This window comes from Natator depressus, chromosome 26 (assembly GCF_965152275.1).
Source record: "Natator depressus isolate rNatDep1 chromosome 26, rNatDep2.hap1, whole genome shotgun sequence".
Classification (NCBI taxonomy): domain Eukaryota; kingdom Metazoa; phylum Chordata; order Testudines; family Cheloniidae; genus Natator; species Natator depressus.
This window is the reverse complement of record NC_134259.1, coordinates 15,447,579-15,459,844: the sequence shown is the minus strand read 5'-3', so window position 1 is coordinate 15,459,844 and position 12,266 is coordinate 15,447,579.

Here is a 12,266-nt window from a genome sequence, read left to right as displayed (position 1 = left end):
CTAGAAATCCTGGCATGTGGGGTCACACTGACACCCCCCTGGGTTAGCAGCCGGGCTGCACCCTTGAGATCTCCACCACCTGAGTTACTGCAGGAAGTGACAGCAGTAGTAGGTTGTCATCCTCTGCATGGACCAGCACTAGGGGGGACGGGACACACACTCCTCCAGGGGGTTTCATGGCTTTTTGCTGACAGCAGAGGAAGGGGGAGACTCAGGACTCCTGGGTTCCATGCCAGGCTCTGGAGGGCAATGTCTGTAGTGGGCACAGACACTTCTGCCCGTTTCTCCCAGATCAGATTTGACCCTTACTGCCCCACGCGCTCCAACTTGTCCTCAGCTCAGTCCTGTCTCCCCCACCCCGCCCAACTCCACGTCCCAGCCCCCGTCTCCCCCGTCCTTCCATACACCCTCACAGGGTGAAGCCCCACAGACACATCACACTGACCCGCACAAGGACTTCTCAGTCAGCAATTGTCCTCTGCGTTTTGCGGTCTTCACAGAGGCTTGAAAATCGGGCCATGCTGCCTCCTGTCCAGCCAGCCGCATTGTCGAACTGCACACACCCAGGCGCCCCCTGCAAAATTTGCTCCGGGGATCCCTCCGCTCATCCGCCCCAGGGGTCCTGCCCCAACACAAGCTGGCTTTGGCTGCTCATCTGGTTGATCCCAGGGATCTTCCTGGGGATGCTGCAGGTTTGGGTGATGAGTTTTGCGTTAGTCGTGCGCAAAGAGCAGCTAAAGTGCAGCGATTGCCGGTTCCTGTGCCTCTTCGTTCACGCCCTGTCTCGCTGCTCCCCTCCCACCCCAGAGCCCTTGTCCCAATCTGCGCAGGAGAGCCAGGCTCCCGGCCTGCCCTCGCGCTGGCCACTACCCCCGTCCCTGGGGGAAACGTCCTGCTCAGCCCCTGCAGCCCTGGGCGGGAACACGCTCAGTTGCTCTGCAGAGACCGAGCATGCTCAGCGCATTCAGAATCGTCAGAAGGGAGCAGCCAAACTCTCACAAGTCTCCATGGGGCACTTGCTGCAAAGATTTTTCAAAGGCTCGTAACTTGGCCAAATGTGGGTGTATTTTTAGGAAAGCAGCAAAAGGCCCCTCCCAGCCACCGGGACGACCCCCTGCTCCACAGCTTGGGGACGCTAGAGCTTCTCAACCAAGGTTATAAGTGGGGTTTTTTAACAGGGACCAAACAACGTATTTCCCCCCCCGATCTCCTTCTTGGAAACATCTGGGCTGAAACTTTTCTGAACACGCAGCTCAAGGCAGATGCTTGGCCTGGAAAATTTCCATCCAAAAGCCCAACCTGAGCCAAAGCAGCTGCAAACAGGATCGTGCATTGGCAGGCGCCGGGCGACTTTGATGAGAGATGCTGCTACCGGCTCCGCCTGTGATAAAGCAGAGTGTGAGCCTGGCGTGGCTCGGTCTCCTTCACCGCAGCGCATCTGCCCCAGGTGGAATTGAGCAGCACACGTAGTCTCGCACGTTGGCAATAAAAGCTGACAAGATAAAGGCTATCGCGGAGAAATTAGATCAGAGTTCGAGGGCAACCTGAAGTGTTGTTTCCCTGAATAGAGCAGGAACTCCCCTCGCCCTGCCGTGGGCCAAGTCGGGGGGTTCTGAGTGGGTGAGGGGCATAGCCCACGGCTGAGAGGGTAGGGGGTGGGTGAGGGGCAGTGGCTTTGAGCATGGGTTGGTAGGTGGCTGGGGTGTGTGGTGGCTGGTGGGCTGGAGTCGGTGTGTGATGTGGATGTGCGGTTATGGTGGCTGGGGGTAGGTGTGGGGCTGGGGGTGGCAGTGTGGGGGTGGGTGGCTGGGGGTAGGTGTGGGGGTGGGGTGTCTGGTTGTGGGGCTGAGGGTAGGTGTGGGGCCAGGGGTGGCAGTGTGGGGGTGATGGGCTGGGGTGGCTGGTTGGGATGGCTGGGGGTAGGTGTGGGGCTGGGGGTGTGAGGGTGGGGTGTCTGGTTGTGGGGCCAGGGGTGTGCAGTGTGGGGGTGAGGTGTGCGGTTGTGGTGGCTGGGGGTAGGTGTGGGGCCGGGGGTGTGCTGTGTGGGGATGACTGGCTGGGGGTGGGGTGTCTGGTTGTGGTTTCTGGGGGGGTGGTTTGGTGTATGGCTGGCAACTCCCCACACTGCTGAGGGATCCAGCGGCCGAGTCCCTGGGTGTTTCACCCCTCTGGTGTCAGCGCAGAGCCCCAGCCCGGCCGTCTCGTGGGGTCCCCGGCACACGGACGGCGTGTGAGCGACCTGATCGCACAGAGCACGTGGGCCCCTGCCCAGCCCCTGCGCCCGGCGCTGACAATCAGTCTCCCCGGGGGCCGAGCACCGTCCCGCAGAGCGTCCCGCAGAGCGTCCCGGGGCACCCGGAGCACCCAGCCAGACGCTTTGCACAGAGTCTAGCCTGTCATTTTGCTCTTCACTTAACAGCCAACCAGACAGATCACCTGGAACCCACCCCACGCAGGGCCCCACCTCGCCCCCCTTCCCTGGGCAGCGCAGGGGGGCCAGCTGTGGCCCCCTCCCCATGCAGCTCCTGCACGTGGCTGCACTCAGCGTGGGCAGGGGAGAATGGCTGAAGAGACCGAGGCCCGCCAGGGCCTGCCAGTCCAGGACAAGCCCCCAGGTGTCCTCCTTGTAGACGAGCACTTAAGTCAATGACTCTTTTGTTAGCCCTTTGCCACCGGCCTTCGGGGTCTCCGCAGGGTTGCCAGCTTTCTAACTACACAAAACCGAACCCCCTTTCCCCTCTCCCCACTCTGCCCCTCCTCCAAGGCCCTGCTCCTGCCCCGCCCCTTCGCTGAGGCCCCGCCCCTGCTCACTCCATCCCCCCTCCCTCTGTCACTCGCTCTCCCCACCCTCACTCACTTGCTCATTTTAACCGGGCTGGGGCGCAGGGTGGGGCCAGAAATGAGTTCAGGGTGCTGGAGGCAGGGGGTTGGGGTGTGGGGGGATGTGGCACAGGTGAGGGCTCTGGCTGGGGGTGCAGGCTCTGGGGGGGGGCAGGGATGAGGGGTTTGGGGTGCAGGAGGGATCTCTGGGCTGGGGCAGGGAGTTGGAGTGCGGGGCAGGGGGTGAGGGCTCTGGCTGGGGGTGCAGATTCTGGGGGGGGCAGGGATGAGGGGTTTGGGGTGCGGGAGGGATCTCTGGGCTGGAGCAGGGAGTTGGAGTGTGGGGCGGGGGGTGAGGGCTTTGGCTTGGGGTGCAGATTCTGGGGTGGGGCTGGAGATGAGGGGGTTGGGATGCAGGAGGGGGCTTTGGACTGGGATCAAGGGGTTTGGAGGGTGGGACAGGGATCAGGGCAGGGGCAGGGAGTTGGGGCATGGGAGGGGGTCAGGGGTGCAAGCTCCGGGTGGTGCTTACCTCAAGCAACTCCCGGAAGCAGTCCCTGCCCCCGCCCCCAGTTCCCGGCCAATGGGAGCTGTGGGGGCAGTGCTTGGGGCGGGGCCAGCGCTTGGGGCGGGGCCAGCATGTGGAGCCGCCTGACTGCCCCTACGCACAGGAGCCAGAGGCAGGACATGCCGCTGCTTCTGGAAGCTGCACAGTGCCACAGCAGGCAGGGAGCCTGCTTTAGACCCACCGCTGAACGGAGCCACCAGGGTCCCTTTTCGAGCGGATGTTCCTGGCAACCCTAGATCCCTGTCCAACATGGAGGCACCCCACCACATTCCCAACAGGGTTTGTAGCTTTGTGGGGATCCATATAATGTGTTCACAATGGCCCCTGTACAGGTGTGGGGTTGGGGGGGGCTGGTTTCTTGTACGGTGTGTGAGGCTATGGGGGGTTGGTTTGTTGTCTGACGGGTGGGTGTGGGGCTGCGGTGGGACCATGTTGGGGGTTGGGGGTTGGTTGCCCCTCTTGCCCCGGGCTGGTGCTGGTCTTTGGTTCATGTCCCTCCATAGGTGTAATGCACCGCTCTCCCCCCCCGTCAGCAGGGCCAGATTAGGACATTCTGAGGCTCTAAATTCTGTCAAGTGTAAGAGGGCCCATACTATTAAAAAAAAATTTAATTTGTTATTTTCACAGAAAGGACATTGAACACATAACACGAAGGCTTTATAGTTGCATATATACAAAGGCGAAGTTGTAAAAATAGAATAATAATCTAACTAAAACACGTCTTGCAATATTCCTGTTTGCATTATAAAAAATAGTTTCAAATTAACATTTTCATCTTAATTAGTAGATATGAAAACTTTATATCTACAGCAACACAAAAGCAATTAGTTACGCAGACCAGCTTACTTAATAGAAGCAGTACAACCCGCAGTATGTCTGTTTGCACATCACATTAATTTTAACACTGAAATTTAAAATATTTTCTTTTGTGATTCTGGGAAAGCAAAGTCATTGATGATGTCCTCAAATGATAAGCTATGGCATTTGTCACTTTTGATGGCTGTATTATAAAGAATCCTTATTGAGGTTGCAGGAACAAACCATCCCACTGTGGAGAAAGAATAGTAAATATGGCAGGCGACCAGCTTGGCTTAACAGTGAAGTCCTTGCTGATCTTAAACACAAAAAAGAAGCTTACAAGAAGGGGAAGACTGGACAAATGACCAGGGAGGAGTATAAAAATATTGCTCAGACATGCAGGAGTGAAATCAGGAAGGCCAAATCACAATTGGAGTTGCAGCTAGCAAGGGATGTTAAGAGTAACAAGAAGGGTTTCTACAGGTATGTTGGCAACAAGAAAAAGGTCAAGGAAAGTGTGGGCCCCTTACTGAATGAGGGTGGCAACCTAGTGACAGAGGATGTGGAAAAAGCTAATGTACTCAATGCTTTTTTCATCTCTGTGTTCACAACCAAGGTCAGCTCCCAGACTGCTGCACTGAGCAGCACAGCATGGGGAGGAGGTGACCAGCCCTCTGTGAAGGAAGAAGTGGTTCGGGACTATTTAGAAAAGCTGGACGAGCACAAGTCCATGGGGCCGGATGCGCTGCATCCGAGAGTGCTAAAGGAGTTGGTGGATGTGATTGCAGAGCCATTGGCCATTATCTTTGAAAACTCATGGCGATCGGGGGAGGTCCCGGACGACTGGAAAAAGGCTAATGTAGTGCCCATCTTTAAAAAAGGGAAGAAGGAGGATCCTGGGAACTACATGCCAGCCAGCCTCACCTCAGTCCCTGGAAAAATCATGGAGCAGGTCCTCAAGGAATCAATTCTGAAGCACTTAGAGGAAAGTGATCAGGAACAGTCAGCATGGATTCACCAAGGGCAAGTCATGCCTGACTAACCTAATTGCCTTCTATGACGAGATAACTGGCTCTGTGGATGAGGGGAAAGCAGTGGACGTGTTGTTCCTTGACTTTAGCAAAACTTTTGACACGGTTTCCCACAGTATTCTTGCCAGCAAGTTAAAGAAGTATGGGCTGGATGAATGGACTATAAGGTGGATAGAAAGCGGCTAGATCGTCGGGCTCAACGGGTAGTGATCAATGGCTCCATGTCTAGTTGGCAGCCGGTATCAAGCAGAGTGCCCTAAGGGTTGATCCTGGGGCCAGTTTTGTTCAATATCTTCATAAATGATCTGGAGGATGGTGTGGATTGCACCCTCAGTAAGTTTGCGGATGACACTAAACTGGGAGGAGAGGTAGATATGCTGGAGGGGAGGGATAGGATACAGAGGGACCTAGACAAATTAGAGGATTGGGCCAAAAGAAATCTGATGAGGTTCAACAAGGACAAGTGCAGAGTCCTGCACTTAGGACAGAAGAATCCCATGCACCGCTACAGACTAGGGACCGAGTGGCTCGGCAGCAGTTCTGCAGAAAAGGACCTAGGGGTGACAGTGGACGAGAAGCTGGATATGAGTCAACAGTGGGCCCGTGTTGCCAAGAAGGCCAATGGCATTTTGGGATGTATAAGTAGGGGCATTGCCAGCAGAGCGAGGGACGTGATCGTTCCCCTCTATTGGACATTGGTGAGGCCTCATCTGGAGTACTGTGTCCAGTTTTGGGCCCCACACTACAAGAAGGATGTGGAAAAATTGGAAAGAGTCCAGCGGAGGGCAACAAAAATGATTAGAGGACTGGAGCACATGACTCATGAGGAGAGGCTGAGGGAACTGGGATTGTTTAGTCTGCGGAAGAGAAGAGTGAGGGGGGATTTGATAGCTGCTTTCAACTACCTGAAAGGGGGTTCCAAAGAGGATGGATCTAGACTGTTCTCAGTGGTAGCTGATGACAGAACAAGGAGTACTGGTCTCAAGTTGCAGTGGGGGAGGTTTAGGTTGGATATTAGGAAAAACTTTTTCACTAGGAGGGTGGTGAAGCACTGGAATGGGTTCCCTAGGGAGGTGGTGGAATCTCCTTCCTTAGAGGTTTTTAAGGTCAGGCTTGACTAAGCCCTGGCTGGGATGCTTTAGTTGGGGATTGGTCCTGCTTTGAGCAGGGGGTTGGACTAGATGACCTCCTGAGGTCCCTTCCAACCCTGATACTCTATGATTCTATGATGCACAGAATGCTTAGGACAGATAGCTTTTCTTGCAGCATTGTTGTCCACAGTTCATTCTTGATATATTTCAGTTGCAAAATGACCTTTCTTCTGAGTAGTTTACCATTAGACTAAAAGAAGCTGCAAAATCGCTTCCAAAAACCAGTAAAAAATTTTATATTATAAATGTTGAGATTCATATATCTATACAACAAATAATATTTTTGTTAATATATATATTATGCTGAAAACCTGTGTTACTTTACCAGGATATTTCTGTGAAAGTTAGTTCTATTTTGTTTATGTTCTCACAGGAAAACAAGAGAGGTTATATGATTTTTTTACACCATGAATAAATGAAAAAACGTTTGATTAATTTTGTTAGGGAAATACAAAGTTTATCCAGACTATATAAAATATATTTACAAATGTTTATTCCGATTCATTTTTGCTAAGAAACAATGAATTGTTGGGATTTTTCTTGCCATACTATAAAGATACAATGTATTATGCATATGGTATGTGATTTGTAAGTCTATATATTAATTTTTACATAGCATACCACCCATAATAAAATATTATCTTGTGCGCTCCAAACCCATCGAGCAGAATATCCGAGTCTTTTTTCTAGGCAGACATCTCTCTTTGCGTTCGCTTCTCTGTCCTCTGTCTCCCCCAGGGCCACTAATCAATCTCGAGCGAACTGCTCGGACACACAGAGTGACAACAAGCAATATGTGAAAGAGAAAGAATGTACCAGAAAGAAGACTGGTAATCTCTTGACAGGCATTGAGAAAGTCAGGAAAATCTAGCCTATACTCAAGCAAATATAATCAATATTTAATAGCCTGTAAATCATATATGCACATAGTTTGAAATAACTTGCTCACCAAGTGCTCAGAATATTTTGATATAGATGTATATCTGCCTTCTCTTCTCTCAAAACCTTCTATTTATCCTTTCATCAGCACTCTCTGATATTTATTGGGAAGGTTCCCGAAACTGACGGAGGAAAGCCAACACAAATGTATCCTCCTCAAGATCCACTCGACCATAGTTCATCAGACGATCACCTGCAAACTCAATCATGTGAAGCATGGATAGCGCATGGAGCAGAAAGCGGTGTGCTCACTAAAATACTGTGGCAGGGTCAGGCCAGATGGCTACAGGAGAGTAATCCTATTGGGATCCGGGAAGTGGGCGGGCAAAGCCTGCCCACTGCTAAAGGATCCCCCCACAGCCTAAGAGGGGGGTCCACAGGACCTGGAAAACCAAATAATTACAGAGGACAACTAATGAACAACAGGGACAGGAGTGCGGTCAAAGGGTCAAACGAAGGGAACCGGATGGGGACCCCGAGCAGAGAACCCCGGACAGCGCCCACTGCTCCTCAAAGAAGTCAAGGGAGTCAGTGGATGCTGCCCAGAGGAACTCTGCCCGGAGGCGTGAACAGACGGAGGATTGGAAATAGGCCCCACAGTCACAGCTACAGGAAAGTGATAGAAGGTAGATATATTAGCCCCAGATTAAGCTGATCCCTTTTCCTTGAGTAAGATAATGGGCTGTTCCAGAACAATCAGGAAGTTGCTGGAACCAATTAAGGCAGGCTAATTAGGACACCTGGAGCCAATTAAGAAGCTACCAGAATCAATTAGGACAGGCAGGCTAATCAGGGTACCTGGTTTTAAAAAGGACCTCACTTCAGTTTGTAGTGTGTGGGAGGAGCTGGGAGCAAGAAGCTGAGAGTGAGAAGGCATACTGCTGGAGGACTGAGAAGTACAAGCATCTTCAGACATCAGGAGGAAGATCCTGTGGTGAGGGTAAAGAAGGTGTTGGGAGGAGGCCATGGGGAAGTAGTCCAGGGAGTTGTAGCTGTCACGCAACTGTTCCAGGAGCCACTGTAGACCGCTGCGATCCACAGGGCCCTGGGCTGGAACCTGGAGTAGAGGACGGGCCCGGGTTTCCCCCCATCCCCTATTTGATATAAGAGGAGTTGATCTAGACTCTAGGTCCCACCAGAGGGGAAGGTCTCCGGCCTGTCCCCCGACCCATTAGGTGGGCCAACAGAGACTGCGGGGATTGTCCTCCTCCCTTTCCCCATGCTGGCCAGCGATGAGGTTAGCTGAGTGAACGGCAGGTTTGTGCCACTAACAAAAGGAGCCAAACTGAGGGCGGCCGTAAACCTCTGAGGCGAGCAAATCCGCCAGAAAGCACAGAACCACCAAGACAGAGGAGGAACTTTGTCACAACACACAATGGTCCCTATGTACAGATCAGAAGAGGAAAGAATATGCTAATAGTTAAGAAAACGAAGAAAAACAGGAGCGAGGGCACTATACAACTGAGTGTGCTGGACCATAAGCAAAAGATGGTGGCCTTCTGGCTATTACCAGCCAAGAGGGATGCTGTATGTGACATCACTCTTAGGACAAATCCCATCCAACTAGGAGCGTGGCAGGATTGCTTCACACACGGCCATCTCCAACCGCACATTTTCCCCGATTTTATTGGCAGGGGGGTCATTTATTTATTTAAATAAGTTCTGAAGGCGCGGTCAGAATTTTACCCGTAGCAGCTGGCCAACAAAACGCTGCCTTGGGAGACTGACAGCAGACTTACTCCTAGACATACTAATTTTACAAGTGCAATTATGGCTTTTTTCTCAGCCCTGGCCTCCCTCCTCTCAGTAATGAACAATTAGTGAAGGGTGAGGGTAGTGTAAGGGTATTTGTGTAGCCATTGTGTACATTTTGTCATATTTGCACAAAAATGCATTGAGAGAATCTTCTCTTCCCCTATGTCCTTTAGTTATCACCCAATTTTCATGAAATTGGAGATAGAGTCAGATTTTTCTTTTTTAGAGGTCCCAAGCTGTAGTTCAGTCAGTTTATGCATTAATCTGGCGCTGCGTGTCAGGGACTGCGGGTGCCCTCTGCCCCATCCTGTTATCACCCAGCTAACCAACGCCTATGGCCTTGGAGCACAGTCCCAGGCCCCAATAAGGCTGATGCAGCAGCAGATACGGGGAGCCTGGTCGATGTGCCAAGGACACCGCTTGCTCTGTCAGGCAGCCTGTGAATATACAGACAAGGGCCCTGGGCAACCCAGACCCCGCCCTGCTGTTCCCCAGGCAACCCTGACCGCACCCACCCATCCCCCAGGTAACGGGAACTTGCCCTCCTGTCCCCCAGGCAACCCTGACCCCATCCTCCTGTTCCCCAGGTAACAGGACCCCCTTCTGTCCCTCAGGCGACTCCAACCCCACCTTTGTGCCCCCAGCACACTTGCCCCCCCACCCCCACAAGACCTGTTGCTGTCTGGGATCTACCAGTCACCCCAAGCTGCAATATGGACGCAGAAAGCCCCATAGATCGGTTGAGCCCTGCCCAGCGCATGCAGCATGGCCCCAGCCTGAGCCCCGGGTGTGTGGGGCTGAGCCAGGCCATGAAGCCAGCGCACCCCTGAGCATGGGCTTTCCCTTGTCAGGCAGAGGGCCCTGGAGGAGGCTCACAGGTGGTGAGCTGGGTCCTGCCCCCATGGACACCCCCAGCGCAGGGCAGGGCCCAGTTCCAGGTAGCAGAGCTCTGGCTTTCTGGGCTGCAGTTGTACTGGCCACCCCGGTGAGACACCCTGACCACAGAACCCCCAGCAGGACAACGCCTTAACCTCGACCCCCAGCCCTGCCCAGCGATGAATGTGCCAGGGCCTGCTCAGGACATGAGCCTGCTGGGATCCCAGCCCGGACTGAGGGAGCCAGACAGGTGCCCCCGGCCTCTCTATCTAAACCAGGAGAGTGAAATAACCAGGCTCCCTTGGCAAAGTGGCCCTGGGGCATTAGCCCATGGGCCCTGTGGGCCTGGATTGATGCAAGGACTGCGGCCCTGTCAGCATGGGTGGAGACAGGCAGCAATAATTTCCCTGAAAGCAGCATGGCTGGGGGGGACAAAGAAAGGTCAGGCAGGGCAGATGGAACATCCCCCTGATGCCCCCCAATCTCCGTAACTGTTAGAGGTACCCACCTGTCCCTGGGGACACACTTTCAACGCAGTCAGAACAGCCCCCTGCACAAGCCAGAGAAATGAAGGGCTGAAAGGTTCAGTACTCTGATTGCCCCAAGAAATCCAGCCCAGGCCCAGTCCGCTGGCCTGCCATACAGGTGAGGAGAGTCTGGCTCGTTCCTTTAATCCCAGCTCTTGTTCTGCAGCAAGCAGGGAAGGGGAAGGCCTCGGTGTACTCAGCTGGCCTGCACCCTGGGCACTGAACAGAGGGGCCGGTCTTCTTGCTGACTGCTGGCTGTGTTGGGGGTGATGGCACCGACTGGCCCAGGGGAGATACAAGCAGCTGATGCGGTTTTTACTTTGAAAGGTGAAGACAACTTGCTCTAAAAGGTGGTGGTGGGCATCCTCTGGGGCCACAGAGAAGCACAATCCTTGGCCATAACTAAATGTGGAATCCCCCCCTACGGCTCACGGCTGCCTCCTCTGCCACCCCTACCCCTCCCCCGACACCAGGGTATGAAACCCGAGGCCACCGCACAAAGTGGGTTTGCCAAAGCCCCCAGTGCTGTATGCTGCTGGATGCTAGTCCAGCCCCAAGGACGCTGCCAGAGCAGGGTCCCTGGAGGGGGCAGCACACGCCTGGAGCCTGGCTCGGTTCGAAGCCAGGGCATGTCCCCCCCGTGTGAGTCCAAGCGAGTGGGCCAGAGAGCCTCACACCGTAACCAGGAGCCACTGCAGGCGATGGCTTAAAGTGGAACCTCTTGTCCCCAAGTCCGGGGGAACGGGACCTTCTGCCCAGTGCAGCCTGGCCCCTGCAGCAGGGCTTGCTGGGGCCAACACTAGCTGAGACTGAGCAACCATGGTCAGAAAGCTGGGTCCTCTGTATTAGCCCGCACCAGCTGCGGTCCCCACAGGCTGGGTAACTCTGGCCAGATGGCCCCTGGGGGTGATGCCGCACTCGCTTACTAACGGAGCCAAGGCCAGAGCCGCGGGGGCTAAGCAGAGCCAGGCGAGCCAGCGTGCGTGCCAAGGAGCCATCATTACAATTAGTGAGCGGCTGGACAGGATGAAACATGGAAATAGAGGCCTGATTCCCCAGCCTGCGGGGTGTTGGCCCTCACCCAACCCTGTGCCTGGGATGGAGCCAGTCCTGCCCATCCCTGGCTGTCAGAGGGAGAGGGGGGCCCGAGACACAGAGCTGGCACAGGTAGGAGCAGCCCTGCCCTGGGGACACAAGGCCAGCCCTGACCAGAGCCCCCTCCTTCCTGTAGCTGTAAGGCCAGGCCTTGAGTCAGCACCAAGGGGTTGGGGGGCACCAGCAGGGCAGTGCATGAACTTCCAGCTCCCCCGTGCCCAGGGAGAGGTGCCTGCTCCTCATTAACCCCTAGAACACTAGGGGAGCCCTCGCCCTTCACCTGCAGATGGCCAGTACCACCCCGTCGCTCTGGCAGAGGGAGCGCCAAGAGCAAGGGCAGCTGCCCAAACACCCTCCCTCGCTCGGCACCTCCCAGTACCAGGAGGAGCAGGGGTTCTGCTGGCCGTGGAAAAGACCACCCAGGCTGGGCTTTCCAGACATGGTTCCACCCTCTATGGCAGCATAGCAGCCATGGGATGAGCATGGGCACTCTCAGCTGGGCAGAGAGGCCAGCACTGCGCCAGGCCTGGCGAGACACCCCCGCAAAAGACACATCCAGCCCCCGCCATCCCAGCATCCCAGCCAGAGCAGGCCGGGGGCGAGGGGACAGAGCAGTTTCCCCTCCTCCATGCTGCTCAGAGCAACCCCCAGCTGTTCCCTGGCTGGTGCCTCCATGGGAGCAGTGGGTGGCCCAGCCCCAAGAGAG